We start from the raw sequence: 20,768 nt of genomic DNA on the forward strand, positions 1-20,768 counted from the left end.
TGTTCTTGTAGTTATTATTGCTGTTGTTGTTGATGTCGTCGTTGTTAGATAGGAGAGAGAGAAATGGGGAGAGGAGAGGAAGACAGAGAGGGGGAGAGAAAGATAGACATCTGCAGACCTGCTTCACCGCTTGTAAAGCGACTCCCCTGCAGGTGAGGAGCCAGGGGCTGCAACCGGCATCCTTACGCTGGTCCTTGTGCTTCGCGCCATGTGTGCTTAACCCACTGTGCTCAACTCCCAACACGTACCACTTTTTTGTGCTTGATTTTTCTCCTTAATATTGACTCTCACACCTGTGACTACTAGGTCAAGGAATGTAAGTACTTTGATTACTACTGATCCACATTGACAATTTTTTTTAAATTAGTGATATAATATTAATTTACAAAATTACAAGGTAACAGAGATATGATTCTGCACCATTCCCACAATCAGAATACTGTATTCCCATTCCTTCTATTAGAAACTACAGGGAGTCGGGTGGTAGCGCAGCGGGTTAAGTGCATGTGGCAGAAAGAGCAAGGACTGACCTAAGGATCCCGTTTCGAACCCCAGGCTCGCCACCTCTAGGGGAGTCACTTCACAGGCGGTAAAGCACGTCTGCAGGTGTCTATCTTTCTCTCCCCCTCTCTGTCTTCCCCTCCTCTCTCCATTTCTCTCTGTCCTATCTAACAACGACGATATCAACAACAACAGCAATAATAAGTACAACAACGATAAAAAACAAGGGAACAAAAGGGAAAATAAATTAAAAAACATATTTTTAAAAAAGGAACTACAGTAGTTCTCTTAAGGTTGCAGCTATGGGCTGATTATTATTTCTATAACTATCTGTCTATATTTTATAATTGCCTTTATTTCCTATGGTCCTGCCCCCCTAAGTCACACCTATACCTATTACTACTTCCAAATGTCCTTCCTATTTTCTTCTTCATTCTCCAAGTCCTGATGAAATTGGAGTTCAGAGCCCTCTGGTCATCTGCCCTAACTTTCTTCCCCTTCTTGGGGTGTAGACCAAAATTCTTTATGGGGTACAGAAGGTGAGAGTTCTAGCTTTTCCCAAATTGCATTCTTTTTAATTTTTTTAATATTTATTTTCCCGTTTGTTGACCTTGTTTTTTATTGTTGCAGTTATTGTTATTGGTATCGTCATTGTTAGATAGGACAGAGAGAAATGGAGAGAAGATGGGGAATCAAAGACGGGGAGAGAAAGACAGAAACCTGAAACCTGCTTCACCACTTGTGAAGTGACTCCCCTGCAGGTGGGGAGCCAGGGGCTCTAACTGGGATCCTTATGCTGGTCTTTGCACTTCACGCGGATGCTTAATCCCTGTGCTACCACCTGACTCTCCCCAAATTGCTTTCTAAAAGTATCAAACCATTATAAGAAGATTCGGTAGGTGTTAGATGCTTTCTGCTTATTATTTTTACTTTACATTTCCTTGGCTATTAGTGATCTTGAACTTTATCCCATTTATTTACTCTTTATGTGTTTTCTTGTCTTAATTACCTTCATGTTGTTTGTCTATATATGTAGGTATTGCTCTCTATCATGCTTCATATACCCATTTCCTTAACTGATTTCCCTTTATTTTTAGTGTTGTTCCTTTCTCCATAAAGATAATTTTAAACATATAATAATAATGGGGAAAACGGATTAACTGGTAGATGTTAGAACTTGTATAACAAAGGCTTCCAGTTCTGTCCTTGAAACCCCATTAAAAGATGTGGTCCTCTGATATTCCTCTCCCTCTCCCTTCTCTCTCTCCCCCCTTACTCTGCCTTCCTGACATAAAATAAAATATTTTACCTGGTTTGTGAACATACTTTGCCATGCATACTCCCAGGTTTCAATCCTGCCCCTAACATTCTGGGGGAAGATTTGGTGCTGTAGTATCTTTCCCTCTCTCCTTCTGTCTCTTCATCTCTCTTTATCTGAAAAAGTTTACTTGGAAAAGTGACCACCCGCAATGAATATATATCCCTATCATTGTAATTATAAAAATTAATAAAAGAAAGTAAAAATCTTTGCAAAGCTCATTTATAATATTTCATTTCGGGCATTAAGCCAGCCCCCCTGCTCCACCCTGCATTGCTGATACTATGACCTATTTACATAATCATTGTTTTGCCTGAAAGATCCCCAACCATTCCATTCCTTTGATCTATCTTCTTCTAGACCTGCCCTGCCTGCAGGGTAACATTAATCCCACCAGTTAAAAGGATGGCAACAGTTGCTAAGGAAGTTTATACCTTCCTAGCCCACTTTTGCCTTTCTCCACCCCCTTTTCTAGCCATTTCTGTCTTAGACTTGCTACTTCCGAATCTATCCTATAAAAGCATTGTGCTGATCAATAAGTGCTGCATTACCTCGTGTCACGTGTTTGGTTCCTGAGTCATCTATTTCCTGCATCGCTGAGTGAGTAGCAGCCCAGGCTGGCTCAGATCTAGTCCTCTCCAACCCAGAGAGCATGCGCCCAGGAAGAGGCACCCCCATGCTAGCCTGGCATCTGGTGCCCATTGTGGGACACCAAATGCCGGGCTAGCACTGCAGCCAGGAAAGATGATCCAGGAACCAAACTCCTGGTGGTAGTAATACAAAATCTTTATTCATGCGGGAGCCCCAGAGTCGGGGTGAGTGCAGCGGGTTAAGCCAACCACAATGGCCGGAGTCTGCCTCCCCCTGCACATCTGACCTCCTCGGGATGTGGAAGAGAGAGAAACCATAAATGGAAGTTGCTTTTATAATATCATAAGTGGAAGGGGCTGGAAATGGTAGGGACTTCCCTAGCAACCGTTGCCTGGGATTCAGCTGGTGGGAATTAGCAATACCCTGTGGGGACTTAGGAGGGAGACCTTTAATCATTTATAAGACAAAGCAGAAGATTGGTATGTATATAATAATACTAGCATGGAAATAGGGTGGTTTGTGGACCCTGCCAAGCTCAACCACATCTGCACAATTTCCCAACAATTTCAGTCCTTACATTTATTATTCTTGACTTTCATAGTTTGTTCTTTAATCTATCTTGAACTTACTTTTGTTTACACCATAAAGTGCAAATCTCAAATTTCCTTTCCTAGATTCAGATGGCCCATATACATATGAAAATAAATGTTCCAAATCACATATTTCTAGGGGAAATGTAAATTAAGATCACAAAGAGATACTACCTCCCACCTGTGAAAATGATTCACATCAACAAAACAAGAGATGGGGGAGTTGGCAGTAGTACAGGTTAAGCGCAAGTGGAGCAAAGCACAAGGACCAGAGGAAGGATCCTGGTTCGAGCCCCTGGCTCCCCACCTACAGGGGAGTCAATTCACAGGCAGTGAAGCAGGTCTGCAGGTGTCTTTCTCTCCCCCTCTCTGTATTCCCCTCCTCTCTCCATTTCTCTCTGTTCTATCCAACAATGACATCAATAACAACAACAATAATTACAACAATAAAATAACAAGGGCAAAAAAGGGGAATAAATAAATAAATAAATAAATAAATAAATAAATATTTAAAAAACAAGAGATGGCAAGTGTTGGCAAGGATATGGGAGAAAAAGAAACTTTGGTACACTGTCAGTGGCAATGCAAACCAGTGCCCACCTCCCATGGAAAACACTAAACAAATAAAAATGGAAACAATTTAGAATCTAGAAATATAATGAATATACATATATTTAAAAGGCATGAATACAATAATTTAAAGGATGTATGTTTGATGTTCATAGATACATTATTTACCATAGTCAAAATATGGAAGCAATCTAAATACCCAACAGGAAATGACAAGATAAATAAGTTATAGGATATATTCTGTGGAATATTACTCTGAAATAAAATATAATGAGATTGAAGTATTGAAAAATGGATAGGGGGGTGGGTGGTGGTGCACACAGTTAAGGACACTTATTACCACACTCAAGGACCCAGGTTCAAGCCCCCACTTTGCGCCTGCAGTGGCTTCACTTCATTTCACATCTTTTTTTCCCTCTATCTCCCTGTCCTCTCTCAACTTCTCTCTCTCCCAACTAATAAACAAATTAAGAAAAGGAAAAGGAAAAATGATCACTGGTGGATTCGTACTGCTGACAGTGAGCCACCAATAATGCTGGTTGTAAAAATAAAGAAACAAACAAATAAAATTGATGGAACCGAAGGTGACTATACTAAGTGAAATCAGGGGTGAATAACAACTAACAAATAATGTCACTTATATGTGGAATACAGAGAACTAAAAGAAATGAATCCTATCATTGTAATTTTTTTAAAAATGAATTTAAAAAGTTAAAAATCATCCCAAAGATCATTTTAAACATTTCCAAATAAAAATTCTAACCAAACCACCCCTTGGACTTTGTGAAAACTTTGATGATTATAGGGACTGAACATAAAACTTTGCTGGAAGGCATAGTGATGATGTGTGGGTGTGAAATTATAGCCCTGAAAACTAATAATTATATAAGAACTGCTAAATCACTAGTTAAATAATAAATAGAATAAAATACATACAAGTTAACTTTTATTTCCTAATTGTTACATAGTTATTTCAACAGTAATAATTAAATATACACATTGATATATATTTTACTTCACCATAAAGGCATTTACTATAACAATTATTAAAGTAATGATTATTTGCTACATTAATGTTCTATTGATTTAAATTTTAATAATTACAAGTAAAATACTATTATTATTACTTTTTCATGTTTTAATATGAAATAAAGACAAATTTGAGTTTGGCAAGCTCTTCTTTCTTTGTCAAGATATTCTCCCATTCTCTGAGAGGTCTCTTGGTTTGGGTAGTGGTTTCTTTTGCTGTGCAGAAGTTTTTTACTTGATGTAGTCCCATAGGTTTATGCTTGCCTTAGTCTTCTTTGTAATTGTATTCGTTTCATTGCAGATGTCTTTAAAATTTATGCAGCAAAAAGTTCTGCCAATATTTTCCTCTAAGTATCTGATAGTTTGTGGTCTATCATCCAAGTGCTTGATCCACTTGGAATTTACTTTTGTATTTGGTGAAATAGAGTGGTTCAGTTTCATTCTTCTGCACATTTCAACCAATTGTTTCCAACACCATTTGTTGAAGAGACTCTGCTTTCCCCATTTCATAGTCTGGGCACCTTTGTCAAAGATTAGATGTCCATAAGTGTGGGGACTTACTTCTGGGCTCTCAATTCTATTCCACTGGTCTGTGTTATTCATGTTCCAGTACCAAGCAGTTTTGATGACAATGACCCTATAGTACAATTTGAGAGCTGGAGTGTGATGCCTACAGTTCTGTTCTTTCTTCTCAAAATTGTTTTGGCAATTATAGGTCTTTTCTGGTTCCAGATAAACATTTGTAGCATTTGTTCTATTCTCCTAAAAACTGTGTTTGGAATCTTGATAGGGATAGCATTAAATTTGTAGATGGCTCTGGGTAGTATATTAATTTTGATTGTGTTAATTCTTCCAAAGCATGAACATGGAATATCTTTCTACTTCTTTATGTCTTTTTCAATTTCCTTGAGTAGTGACTCATAATTTTCAGTATACATGTCTTACGCTTCTTTGGTTAGATTTATGTGGGGCTATGTGTAAGCTTGATAGAGCTTAGTGAGTGAGAACTCCCCCAATCCTTGGATGGAGGTCTGAGAAGATACCCTCTTGTTAGTCTCTCTCAACCGAGGTGAGCAAAGGGGAGAAACCATCTCTCAGACTAAGTTCTTCCCTTCTTGACTCTCAAGCCCACAGAAACCCCAATACCTCTCTCCATTAACTGCAGGCCACATGGCTACCTACTTTAAGATTCATTTACTTAAAGTTCACCTCACCTTCTGATCACAGAGGAGAACACACCTTATCACACACTCCTAGCAGTGCCCTTTGAAATCTTCAATTTGCATCACACCTTGCTTATTTTCTCTCTATCTTGCCTTAATTGGTTCAAACCCTATTCTCCCCTCAAACACCTCTGGGTAATAAAATGCCTGCATCAGGACACTAATTATCTTGACCTTTATGTATCTGCATCAATTCTTGTCATACCATCCCCCTACCATAGAGGCAAGCTGACCTTTAAGAAACCTGTAATTTCCGACATATTTGAATAATGTTCTTTGTTTGGTTTTCTATTTAAACTCTTGCCCACCTGCTAATAAACGATATTTGAGAGCACATCATTTCTCCCCGGTGTCTCTACTTTGTGTCGTCCCTTGAGTAAGCAAGAGAGAGCCAGTCAGTTGCCTTCCTGCTGGTGTCACCCTGTGTGAACGCCGACATCTGGCGCCCAGATTGTGGGGCACAGTTACCTGACCCTAAAAAAAAGAAATCGGCCCAAGAGGCAGTGTGCTTCCCGGTTGAAATGCTGGCCAACAAGACAAGGAAAAGGGACCGTGGCTCCAGCAAATCAAGAGGGAAAAACGAAGCACATTGGAAGGTAATCCCAGGGCTCCCGTTTGAGCCCCCTGTGATCTTTCTCTCTATATATCCTTTCACGCTCCAGGGAAGCTCGTGGAGGGGATACAGAGAAGGAACCTCAGCAAATCAGAACCCTGGCCAGGCTCTGAGAAACTGAGTGTCCTTCCCCTGTTGAATCTTAACGAGTTTGACCTATATTTTTCCTCCTCTCCCACTTTTGTGGCATTTGTTCTCAGAATCTCACCTAATTTCTGAGTTAAACGGACATGAGAAACCTTCCTTCCAAGCAGAAGGAGCACAGGAATTACCTATACAGTTCTTTAATTGCTGCATTAAAGCAGTGTTCCAAGAAAGCTGCCCTACGAGGTAGCACTCCTTAGCAGATTCAGTGGAGGGTGGGACCCCTCTGGTCCCCTGACACAGATCCCTGTAAAGGGAGACTGGTCAGACACGTACAGTGGACCTAGACATAGTCTTGAAACTGCTATCCAGTAATTGTTCCCTTCCTGAAAAGGCCAAAACCAAAAGATCCAGCTTTTTTCCTCTGCTCAGGCAGCAGCCAGAGCTCTCAGAACGTGTTAGACCAGTTCTGAGTGAGATCTTATCTGGCTAGCAAGCTATTCTTTAAAGAAAGAAAAAAATAATCAAACAAGATATTCCCTCTAACTTAAAGCTATTAATCAAAGAACCAGCACACACTTTTGATAGAAATTTAATGATTTGTTTCTTTAAAAATCAAAAATGTACCTTAGCCCAGAAAAGAACTTCCAAAGATTTTTCTCCGCGGGCAGAAAACTAAGCCCGCCTCTTCAGTCCTCGAAGCCAGTCACGTCATAGAGCTAGTGCTCCAGGGATTGGCAAAGACTTCAGTCAATCATTCCCCTAGCTACGCCTGCCCCTCCTTTGGTGGGGGAGTGAGCTAGGAATCCAAACTGTATTTCAAAAGGAAAAAATTTCTTTTCACCAAGAATGTCTGTTTAAGTCTGTGTGCTAACCTCGTTTTCATTAACGTGTGTTAACCCCTAAGTAACTAGAGTGTGTTTTAAGTTTTAAGTAAGATTTAGTTAAATTAAATGTGGTTCTTAAGATCCCGACTCAGAGTTGGCACACCTTTACTGGACCTTGACAAAGATTGATGCACCTCTATTAGGTAATCAAATGCCCAGCCCGGGGGATCCTATTTGTTGCCCTCTCCTCTAAAGGGGAAAGAGGGAAGCGCTCAATGTCTAGGAGCTCCCAATGTAAAAGCAGCTGGCTGGGACAAGTAGAAGGTGCAGATTAGAGCCTGGAAATTTTGTGGATGACCTGTTATGAGACAAGGTTACTGAATTTGACAAATCTGAATTGACAAAATATATCGGAGTGGACAGAACCTATTTTGAGACAAACAGAAGTCCCTTAGTGCTAAAGACTTCTTCCAGGACCATAGGTAGGAGGCCTGACTCAGGTTTTCCAATCACAAAATTCCCTTGTATGGGAAGAAACCGGATGAGACAACCAGACAATTTTGTCCTTTGAAATCTTACCAGCACCCCGATACCAACTGACACTGTTTGTAACAAACTCCATGCTTGGACTGCCTTTCTAATGACCCAGTCAGGATGGAGTAGTGGCCTTGCCAGGAAAAAGGGTTAAACATAGTATTCCTGGCCTAATAAAAAATTTAATATTCGGCAAATGTGGTTCAACAAAATTATTTAGTGTAAAATGTCAACTAAAAGAAAATGTAACAGTAAAAATTTATTTTGAACATTTAAGCTGTGAGGTTTATTTTAGCTTGTTAAGTTACATATCAAAATCAAAGTGTAGAATCTATAAAGTCTAGTACCTACCCTAGCTCATAGCTGCCCTAAGGGTGTGATAAGCTTTATGATAAACAAAGTTCCTAACAACAAACTAAGCTTAACATTTACTTAAAATTGTTTATGTAATTTTAAAATCATACAAAAAATAGTCTATAACATACTGGTATATTTTAATAAACAAAGAGCCTTCTAAAATCATATGAAGGTACTTAAGCCAATTCTAACCATTGAATCATCAGTTCTAGTGAACTTTTAACTTGGTACAAGTTTTCTTCCTCTTAAGTAAATGATTACAACTACAGTCTCCAGATGAAGAACTGACTGCTCATATGGTAAGATTTAAAACTAATTTTTTTTCTTTTTTTATTCATGGGTGTGTGATGACTCCTAAAGTCACTCATATCCTTAAAATTTTTATATACTTCTCTCGTTTTTTACAAGCCTCTTAAATTTTAACACTTGACCTGCCATAGTGAGAGCACTTTACTGGCTCCTCCTTTAAGACGTCTACTATTCAGACTTTCAGGATTAATCCCCGTGATATAAAAGCCAATGCTCTCTGGCAGATAGATGTGACTCACCTGCCCATGTTTGGTAAACAAAAATATGTTTTTTTTCTCAACTGCTACTTTTTCTAAATTCATGTGGGCTACAGCTCAAACAGGTGAAAGCTCAAAAACCTTATGAGCCATGTTCTCTCCTGTTTTGCTTAAATAGACATACCCATTCCATGTATTTTTGTTCCCTTTAGAAGATTACTCTCATTACAGTATTCCCTATACTATAATCTTTAAGCTCAATTAAATAAAAAAGAAGGGGAATGGACCCCCCAATATTCAGCTGGCTAAAGTGCTAATGAAGTAAGTATACTAAACCTTCTTAATATTTACAAAAATTCGAATTGTCCATCTATTATATCTCATTGGCAAAGCTACCCACTCTTCCAGTCACAGAGACATATTTTTTCTTTCTTCTTTTTCAACACTGGATGTCCATGTTTGTTTTCCTTTTGATTATTATGGTGGATGCCATTATTGCTCCTGCAAAATCCACAGAGTGCCTATTGGCAAGTCCTTACCATAAAGGACACCATGCCAGTATATACTCCAGCTAACCTCACCACCCTATCCAAGTCTTCTCTCTCTACTGACCTACTACCTCTGACTTCAATTCCTCTCTACATAGAAGCCATTGGCTCTAACTTCATTCTTAAATGTTTATTGACCTCTTCTTTTTCTCCCAATGTTCCTTGATGTTCAAGGAACCTCACCTTGACTTCTAATGCATATGCACCTCCTCAGTTTGTGTTTTGGTGCAGCACCACCCTATATTTTCATGTCCATTCTTCTCTACCTGGTCATTTCTCCCCGGAGTCTCTACTTCATTTCATCCCTTGAGCAAGTGAGAGAGAGCCGGTTGGTTGCCTTCCTGCTGGTGTCACCCTGTATGAATGCCAAGAGGTTTACTCCTAGATATTTTTTTTTGATGCTATAGTAAAATGCATTGATTTCTGGATTTCAACTTCTTCTAAATTAGTGTTTGCATAGAGGAATGCCACTGACTTTTGAATATTAATTTTGTAGCCTGATGCCTTACTGTATTGCCTGACAATTTCTAAAAGCTTCTTGCTGGATTCCTTAGGTTTTTCTGTGTATACTATCATGTCATATGCAAATAGGGAGAGTTTGACTTCTTCTCTTCCAATCTGTATCCCTTTAATTCCTTGCTCCTGCCTGATTGCTATGGCAAGAACTTCCAACACTGTGTTGAATAATAATGGTGATAGTGGGCAGCCATGTCTAGTACCTGATCTGAGGGGAAATGCTTCCAGTTTTTCACCATGGAGTATGATGTTGGCTTAGGTTTGCTCCATATATAGACTCGACTATCTTGAGGAATTTTCCATCTATTTCCATTTTTTGCAGTGTTTTGATCATAAAGGGATATTGTATTTTGTCAAAGGCTTTCTCTGCATCTATTGATATGACCATGTGGTTTTTGGTCTTTCTTTTATTGATGTGGTAGATCACATTGATTGATTTATGTATATTAAACCAACCTTGTGTAAATGTTTTTAATGTTAATATATTGTAGGAATCCCACCTCTCCCAATTATTGTCCTGCCTTTACATAATTTAATCCAATGCTGTTTCTTTCTTTTTAAACATTTTTTTATATTTATTTATTTTCCCTTTAGTTGCCCTTGTTTTTATTGTTGTTATAGTTATTATTGTTGTTGTTATTAATGTCATCGTTGTTAGATAGGACAGAGAGAAATAGAGAGAGGAGGGGAAGTCTGAGAGAGTGAGAGAAAGATAGACACCTGCAGACCTGCTTCACTGCCTTTGAAGTGACTCCCCTACAGGTGGGAGCCAGGGTCTTGAACTGGCATCCTTAAACCAGTCCCTGAGCTTTGCACCAGGTGTACTTAACCTGCTACACTACTGCCCAGCTAACAAGAAGAGTATTTTTTATTGCCACCATGTTTTTTTTTAATTTTATTTATTTACCCTTTTGTTGCCCTTGTTGTCTTTTTATTGTTGTAGTTATTATTGTTGCTGTTATTGATGTCATCATTGTTAGATAGGCCAGAAAGAAATGGAGAGAGGAGGGGAAGACAGAGAGGGGGAGAGAAAGATAAACACCTGCAGACCTGTTTAACTGTCCGTGAAGTGACTCCCCTGCAGGTGGGGTGCTGGGGGCTCGAACCGGGATACTTCTGCTGGTCCTTGCGGTTTGTGCCACATGCGCTTAACCCACTGCCCTACCGCCAGACTCTCACCAGGGTTAGTTTTGGGGCTTGGTTCCCACTGGAGGAATCTACCACTCCCAGCAGCTTTTTTCTTCTTTTTAAAATATTTCTCTTTTTCATTTGATAGAAAAGAGAGAATTTGAGAAGGAAGTGGGGGAATAGAGAGGAATAGAAAGAGAGGCAACTATAGCACTGCTCCACTTCCCTTGAAGCTTTCCCTTGCAGGTGGGAATTGGGGGACTTGAACTGGTATCCTTGTGCATAGAAATGTATGTGCTCCACCAGGTGCACTACTGCCCATACCCTGAGAAGAGCATTTTAGTCAGAAGGATCAGAAGCATAGTCTTAGTCAGGGACAAACTGTATTTTAAAAGAAGTTGAATTTTTCCTTTGATAGCAACCTTGCTAGCCTCAAGTAAGGAAAAGTGTGGGGGAGGGTTGGTTTTTACCAATCTCATAAACCATCAAGCCACAGTACATAACAAGGTCATCACTGGCACTTTCAGGCCTGTGTTTGCATTTCAGATTTTGGCAGGACTATTGCAGAGCTGACTGATTATTGGAGTCAATGTGAATAATGTACCTGAACCCAGACTCAGGTGTTCTAACTCCACTTTTCATCTGCTAGGTACACCTTCTAGGTACATGGAAAGCCTGTGGAACAACTCAGTCTGGATCATCTATTTCCCATTAAGAAATATGAGTAGATGAGAAAATATAAAAGAAAAAAATGACTTGAGACAAAAATGGAAAATCATTTTCACTTTAGATTCATAAATGCCTTTATAAACCCTGCTCAGCCAGCTCCAGTATATCCTTCAAGAATCACATTAAGAAGTGGCAAAGACTTTTGTGTACTTCTGCTTTCAGGTATATATTTTTCCCTGGTTTATGGACACGTGTAAACATATGCTTTATCTCAGGGTACCTGGTCTATATCTAGGTTTGGGGACTCTATTGGGGAGTGGAACACCTGGAATGGAATTAGAGAATACTATGAAAGGAAAGCTGTATCCCTCCTATCCTACGGTTTTGTTAATGTCTCCTTTCTTAAATAAAAAAAATAATAATTAAGTGGCAAAGATTTCATCATTTCATATAGCTGAATTGTAACAAGTGTCTTATAAATCATTACTTCCCTAATTAAACAGTTCTAGGGAAAAAAAGTCACATCAAGGTTGGGCAGTGGAACACCTAGTTGAGTGCATTTGTTACCATGCACTAGGACCTGGGTTCAAGCCCCTGATTCCCATCTGCAGGGAGGAAGCTTCATAAGTGGTGATGTAGTGCTACAAGCTTCTCTTGCTTTCTTTCTCTCTCCCTCCCTGCCACTGTCTTCCCCTGCTCTCTCTCTCCCCTCTCAATTTCTCTCTGTCCTATAAAAAAGAGGGGGCACTGCTGGGAGTGGTGGATTCAAAGTAAAGGCATACTCACCCCTAGCAATAAATCCAGTGGCAAAAAAAAAGGAAAAAAAATCAACAACTGGATACAAAATTTATAGAACATATACTCCACAGAGTATTATTCAGCAATTTAAAAAACGTGATATTGTGCCCTTTGGTATAAAGTGGATGTAACTGGAGAAGATTATGTTTCTGTATCTATTTCTAAGGCTGTAAGAGAACTATAGTGGTTATCTATCTGGGTAGGAATGGGAGCACAGACCTTTGGTGATGAGAGTGGTGAAAAAAATAGAAAAGAAAATAAAGTTTTAAAAAGTTAATTTAACATTGGTTTAAAATATTACAAAATTTTGGAGCGGGAGTCAGGCGGTAGTGCAGTGGGTTAGCGCAGGTGATGCAAAGCACAAGGACTAGCATAAGGATCCTGGTGAGAGCCCCTGGCTCCCCACCTGCAGGGGAGTCACTTCACAAGTGGTGAAGCAGGTCTGCAGGTGTCTATCTTTCTCTCCCCGTCTCTGTCTTCTCCTCCTCTTTCCATTTCTTTCTGTCCTACCTAACAATGACAACATCAATAACAACAATAATAATAACTACAACAATATTAACTACAACAACAATGAAAAACAACAAGAGCAACAAAAGGGAAAATAAATAAATAAATATTTTTTAAAAAATTAAAAATTTTGGAGCATGATTGCGTGTGTGTGTGTGTGTGTGTGTGTGTGTGTGTGTGTGTGTGTGTGTATGTGTGTGTACAGCTTACCATAGCTATCACTATCATTGGAACTTTTTAATAAGAAAATGAGAGGGCCAGAAAGATAGTGTGCCTGCTTAATTTTTTTCACATATATGCAATAATTTGGGGGGACTCCCTAATGTTGATGTAGTGTCCTTTCTTGTCACATCAAAATACCCTGTGTCTAGGACTACCTCAGCACTTACCATAGCTTATAACTGTTTAGCACACAGCAAGCACTTAATAAATAAGATTATCATATGGCATACAGACCTATTGCTGATTTTTTTTTCTTTTAAGCCTCATTTCTATCAGTTTCCTTATCCTCTTCTTATCCCCCACAGCAGTATCCCAAAGTATATATTTTCTATCCCAGAATATTATACTGTTTATGGGTCCTGAAATCCTTCAAAATCTTCAGGCCTCCATCCTTTTATATGCCACTTCTTCTGGGTGGTAAGCTCTCTCACCACCTTTCAGAGATTTACTATATCCTAGCAGAGGCTGAAGCCATAATAGTTTGGAGCATGAACTTTCATTCCAAGATGCTTCAGTTTAAATTTCAACTCTGCTTATTGTCTGTATCATTTTTTTTCTGGTTCTGTATTCCCCCAGTCTATAAAGTGAACTGAATAAAAGACCCTGTCTGTGAAACTTCAGACAAAGATGAAATTATTAAATATATTAAAAACAATTCTTTGGTGTACCTGATATATAGTCACATCAACATGAGAGATTACTGTCATCATGTAAATCTTATCTGCCTCCTTTGGTTAAGCTGAGGTCACAAGTAGACAACCTGAAGGCCATAGATTATGAAGACAACAGATGTTTATCTTTCAAAATCATTTGTTTTGTTTTATTAGTGATTTATAAGATTACAGGGGTGGAGTTCCACACCACCCACAAACCACCAAAGTTCTGTGCCTCCTCCCTCCTTCCCCCATGGTAACCACTACAGTTCTTACAAAGTATTAGAGGCAGTTTGGCTACATTTAAAAAATTAGTGATTAAATACTGATTTACAAAAGTGTAAGATAAAATGGGTACAACTCCACACTGTTAACACCACAAGAGTCTATATTTTATATACTTTCCCATTTTTCTTTTTTCCTTTATTTAATTTTTTAATTTTTTAAATTTGACTATTTTTTCTATGATCCCATATTCTCTTCCTTTCCAAGTCACACATATACCTATTACTACATCCAAAATTTCCTCCCATTTTTCTCTTCTCTCTCCACATCCTGATCAAGTTGGAGTTCAGAGGCTACAATGTGTGTGTGTGTGTGTGTTCATGCATTTCAATTCTTTATATTAAACCAGTTTAGTGTAAACTCTACCACTCCCTTTGTCTTCCTGTTTGATTTGTTTGTCCTTGAAGCTTTGGGTTTGTTGACAATGTTGAGTAAGCACTTATCTTTTCTCACCAGTCCCCCTGACAAAATTCCACACGCTTGCTACGTATCTTCATTAGAGTTGTTCTATAGTTTTTTGGTTGTTTTCTTTTCGGAGTCTTCACTTCACTGTGAAATTCTTGAGTATGGGGATGGTAAAGTCAATGCTTCTGGTGCCTACAATGGTGCTTTACACAAAATGTTCAATTAACTACTTGTTGGAGACAGACTGACTGAAGGAAATGAATAGATGAGATTGCTCCTCCTGTCAATTAAAATCAAATTTCTGGAAAGACCTACAGGAATTCTTTGCAGTCAAGTCTATACTTTAAGAAGTCATCCACAGAATGCTTTCTCTCCTGACAGGGATATGTGAAGAGTCCTCATTAGCCCCCTTCCTCCAAGACAAAGTCTTCACTGACAGTCATTAATGAGATCAGACTAATGAGACTTAGCCACAAGGCCAAATGATACTGGGCACAGCATGGCTCCTTGTGTCATTGTAAGTAAGTTGGAAGTTGTCTGGATAAGAAGTGAAATCTTCAATGAAAAGGCATGCATCCTTTTTTGAAGGTAAAAACTCGGGGTTTGCACAGATTGTCCTGCAACAACAATATTTTTATCATTTTTGTTATGGAAGGGGTTAAAGATTTACAATGCAGTCATTGACACATGTGTACAATTTCATTATGCACCAAGACCCCAAAGTTCTCTACTTCTCCTTGCTGCCCCTCTTTTACCAGAGTACTTTGCTTTGATGCAATACACCATGCCTATTCCATGTTTGATTTTGTGTTCTCCCTTCCTGGCCCTATTTATTAAGTTCTGCTTATAAGTGAGATCATTTAGAACTTTTCCTTCATTTTTTGGCTTATCTCACTCAACATGATATTTCAAATTCCATCCAAGATGATCCAAAAGAGTGACTTCATCATCTTAACAGCTGATTAGTATTCCATTGTATATATATTTTTTTTTTTCACAGTTTTCTTAAGCACTCATCTATTGTTGGGTATCTGGGTTGCCTCCAAATTGTGCTGCTATGAATATATATATATATATATATTTCCTTTGGGTAAATTCCCAGAAGAGAAATCTCTGGGTCATAAGGTAGGTCCATTTATAGTGTTCTAAAAAGTCTCCAGGTTGTTTTTCCACAATAGTTTGACTAATTTACATTCCTGCCAATACTGAAGAAGTGTCCCTTTCCCCTACACTCCAAAATTTGTTTTTATTGTCCTCTCTAATATATGACATTCTCACAGGTGTAAAGTGGTATCTCATTTCTATCTTTATTTGCATTTCTCTGTTACTCAGGTACTTTAAGCACTTTCTCATGTGTCTGTTGGCCCTGTGGATCTCTTTCTCAGTGAAGCTTCTATCTATGTTCTCACTCCTATTTCTATTGGGTTGTTGGAACAACAACTTTTAAGAAGTAATACATTTTGACAAGGTGATGGCGCATCTGGCTGAGTGCACAGATTACCATGTGCAAGGACCTAGGTTCAAGCCCTTGCTCCCCACCTGCAGAGAGAAAACTTCATAAGTGCTGAAACAGTGCTGCAGGTGTCTTCTCTTTTTTGCTATCGCCCCATCCATCAACTTCTCTATGTCTCTATTCAAATAAATAAATAGAAATATAAAAAGTAATAAATTGTTTTATTCTAAGCTGAGAGAGTGGGGTGTCCATATGTCAGTTGGTTAGAAGCATATGTTATGAGATCCAGCACAAACTTAAGAGATGAATAGACCTGCTTGATGTGTCCTACATCTGAAAGGGAAAATAGCCCTTTGAGTACATGTACACACATTTGAGAGTTGTAAGCATGGATGTCTCACATCCAAGTGACAGCAGTGTAATACAGTGAAAAAACCACTGGGTATAAAGTCATCCAAAGTGGAGTTAGAGTCTAGAGGAAGCAGATATTTTAAAATGTTATTTATTTATTTATTTATTATTTATTTGGATAGTTGAATAGTGACAGAGATAAATTGAGAGGGAAGGATATATATATATATATATATATATAGAGAGAGAGAGAGAGAGAGAGAGAGAGAGAGAGAGAGAGAGAGGAAGAGGGGAGAGAGTGAGAAACATCTGATAGTGGAAAAGGGATGTCAAGGGAAGTTCCTTTAGAGCTGACAAGATAGTTCACCTGCTTTGTCATGCCCACAACCCAGGTTCAAATTGGACCCCTCCCCAACACACTGGAGGAAGCTTCAGTGTTGTGGTATTTTTCTCTTGCTCCCTCTGTCTCTTTATCATGAAACCTTAGTGTTAACAACAACAAAAAGTTGAATAATAATAAAGTATTTAAGCTGCTGCATTTGTTGTAATTTGTTGTGTAACATGGAAAACTAACACAAGTTATTTCACCACTCACCAGCTCTGTGACTCTGCGCATATGCCTCCCCCCTCCTCCACTGCAGTTTCCTCATCTATAAAATAGGAAATGATGGCCACACATACACCTGCCATGCCTGCTTTCCAGAAGTATTTCAATGAAGGTGAGTTCTTTGTAAATCATAAAGGTCATACAAATGTAATGCTTGATACTCTTCTCCCAGGCTCTTCAGAGACTTAGAAGTTCAAGCCGGTAACCTTGAAAAGAGGTGATGGGTTGGGAGGGGGCAGTATAATAGTTCTGCAAAGCAGTATAATGGTTTCATGCCTGGGCTTCTTAGCTCCCAGGTTCAGTCCCCAGCACCACCATAAGCTAGAGGTCATCTGTGCTCTGGTTAAAAGAAGAGGAGAAAAAGGAACAGGAGAAGGGGGGACAAGGGGAGAGAAAGGGGGATATGGTGGTAACAATGTGACATGGTGGTAACAAAGTGCACAGGAGGGGGCTGGGCACTACTGCAGCAGGTTAAGCGCAAATGCAAAGACCAGCATAAAGATCCCAGTTCCAGCCACCACAGGCTTCCCACCTGCCTCTCTCAATTTCTCTCTGCCCTGTGCAACAGCAACAACAGCAATGGCAACAATAACAACAACAACAAGGGCAACAAAATGGGAAAAAATGGTCTCTAAGAGCGGTGGATATGTAGTGCTGCAGGCACTGAGCCCCAGCGATAACCTCGGAGGCAAAAAAAAAAAACAAAAAAGGGGAAAAAAAGGAAAAAGAAAAGAAAAAAGAAAGAAAGAAAGAAAGAAAGAAAGAAAGAAAGAAAGAAAGAAAGAAAGAAAGAAAGAAAGGAAGGAAGGAAGGAAGTGCATGGGAGGAGAAAGAGGGAGAATAGAGTAGGAGGAAGAGGAAGAAGAAGGAGAAGGAGAAGGCAGTAGAAGCAGAGGAAGAAAAGAAATGATACAGAACAAATAAAATAAAATTAGTATTAAAACTGACACCACTTTGCCTGGTTCAAAATACAATATATACTTTTTAATGCCAAAAAAATCTTTCTTGGTGGTCCGGGAGGTGGCGCCGTGGATAAGCAATGGATTCCAAGCATGAGGTCCTGAGTTCAATCCCCGGTAGCACATGTACCTGAGTGATGTCTGGTTCTTTCTCTCTCCTTCTATCTTTCTCATTAATAAATAAATAAATTATGTTTTAAAATATTTCATTTATTTATAATGAGAGGGATAGGAAAGAGAGAGAAAGAACCAGACATCACTCTGGTACATGTGCTCCTGGGGATTGAACTCAGGACCTCAAGCTTGAGAGACCAACGCTTTATCCACTGTGCCACCTCCCAGACCACAATAAATAAGTTCTTTAAAAAAAAAAAAACTTTCTTGTGGGTAGATTGTAACTTCTCAAGCTATTTAGAAGACATCATAGGTAGATTCTAAAAGTGTCTTGGTTGATTTCAGACTACCCAGCAACTTAGTGAAATATCACATCCCTCTTCCTTCTACCCACCTAGCTTTAGAGTCCTTACATTCCAGAAGTCAGTTCTTAAGCTATTATCGAATAGTTTTATTGCTCTTGGGTCTGAGGCCATCGGTATTATATGGAGTTACGATGACTTGGAGCTCTTACCAGGTGAACAAAATGTTGTTGAAAACTGAGAGTTGATCCCCCCCCCCTCAAATAAAGCTTAAAATTTGAGAAAAGAAGAAGAAAACTGAGAATTGAATTTCTTTCAGTATAGACCAGTTAACTAACAGCCACAGCCAGAGGAAAGCATTTCTTACATGCTGGGGGTATAAATCAATCACCCAGATGGCTCTTCTTTATAACAGTGGAATTGCAAGTGCTGGCCAACCACCTATTTCTGCTTGTTGCTTGAGATAGTGTGTGGTATTCATGGTCCTGTAAGATCTAGCCTCTATCTACCACTTTGCAGCCCTTATTCCCAGCATCTTCTTGTTCTTCTTCAAACAGTAACCCAGGTCCTTTTCCTAGTCATTGGTATAGAGCAAAGAGGCTGACACTAATAATAACATCTATCATTATGTGCTGAGCACCTTGCTGAATTTATTGCACATATGAATACAGTCAGTAGCCATCATGACAATGCTATTAGGGATGCACTAATATCATCCTTATTTTATGAGTGAGGGTATAAAGCCACTGGTTCTATAGCTAATACATAATGGTGATGTCATTTGAACTCATATCACCGAATATTAAAACCATGTTCTTAATTATCATGCCACACTTTGTCTTCTGTTTAATGTTTTATTTCCCCCAATAGACTGTGTATAACTTATGAGCAACAATTTTTACATCCAGTTCCAATTATATAGATGGGTGCCTAACACTTCTTAATAAATGTCTATTGAATAGGTGAATAAATAAATACACAATACAAAGAGCACAGAATTTAATGTCAAAGTTTTGTGTCTAGTCTAATAATTATCATATGGTGACTTTGATGTCTTTGAGTAAGAGAGTTATTTACTTATTTTGCATTTCTAAGTCCAAATAGCATAGTATTTACAGATATGGGCTCTAGAGTCATGCTGCCTATTCAAAATTAGACATTATCACTGATGACTTTGTGAGCCTAGGCAAATCCTTTGTCCTTGCTGGTCTCAGTCTCCTAATCTTTAAAACCATGGGATTATGATGAGAAAAATATGACTTCATATGTGCATTAACTGTCTGGGACATAAATACTTCATAGTCATAAATATTATTGTTTTGACATTTTCACATATAAAATGGAGATAGGAATACTTATCTCACCAGGTCACCAGGAGGCTCAAATGAGACAATGCATGTATGCTGCCATTTCAAAAGGTCAATTTAGATGCTAACTAAGTTTAGAAAATCTCCCAAACCATTTGTTTAGCTGCTGAAGATTCCATGTAGCTTAGCTTCATTCACAGGTAAGTAGCAATTGCCTAAACATTTGAATAAAGCCACTAGGATTGGTATTACCAAGTAATAAAATGCTTCCAAGTCTCTGATTGTGGATGAACATTCCAGTATATACACAGACACCTTCTGTCATAACAGACAGTGGGGTACAAAGTCTACTGGATATCTTTCATTCATGTTTTTAATAGGTTGCAGTGTCGTCAGAGCTTTACAGGATGAGCACAGAAAGAAAAAGACTTCATAGAGCAACATGACATGGAGAAATGTTCTTTGAAAGCTTGGGAAAACATTTTTACCCTATGTATCATAGGTCTTCCTCCACTGAGAGAGGAGTGACCAAGGCACACAGCAAAGGAGAAACATGGATTAGATCAGTATATCCCAGTCCAAGCTACAAGTTACTTGCTTCTGACAAAGTTGGGGAGGGAGAGAGAGAAGGAGGGGAGGAGTGAGGGAAGGAAAGAGGGAAGGGAAGTTGGGAGGAGGACAAGGAGTCAAGCAGTGATCCAACTACCCTGGTTACCCAGAATAAAGGGTGTAGAAAGGGAAATAATCACACATCACTCTAAAACATCTGGGGATAGTGTGCAGAAAAGGCCTAAGAATATTATTACAGATTACATATAGCAGGATTGCCAGATAAAAGGATTGTTTTGATTTTGCCCAGACTGTGGACCCTTTTTGCTGTTAAAGATATGTGTCTCATCCACCCAGCCTCACTAAGGGCATGAGAGTCCAGTCATTTCAAGTGAGCAAAACACATTTTTTAACAGTGAGGGAAAGGTGAAGTTTCTGGAAAATCCCCACTTGGGTTGACACAGCCCCTTATTGCTGGCAGCTGCTGACTAATGTTTGAGTAGGAGAGTATGAAAGAAAAAGAAGGGAGGGAGAGATTTATGAGCAAGCTGGACTGAGGGATTGAGCTGCAGGAGCCAGGGTGGAGTATAAAGAAAGTACAATGCCTGGACTGGGACCAGAGAGACAATAGGGAGTGGAGGTTACAGAT

Source organism: Erinaceus europaeus, chromosome X (genome assembly GCF_950295315.1).
Source record: "Erinaceus europaeus chromosome X, mEriEur2.1, whole genome shotgun sequence".
In the NCBI taxonomy this organism is placed as follows: domain Eukaryota; kingdom Metazoa; phylum Chordata; class Mammalia; order Eulipotyphla; family Erinaceidae; genus Erinaceus; species Erinaceus europaeus.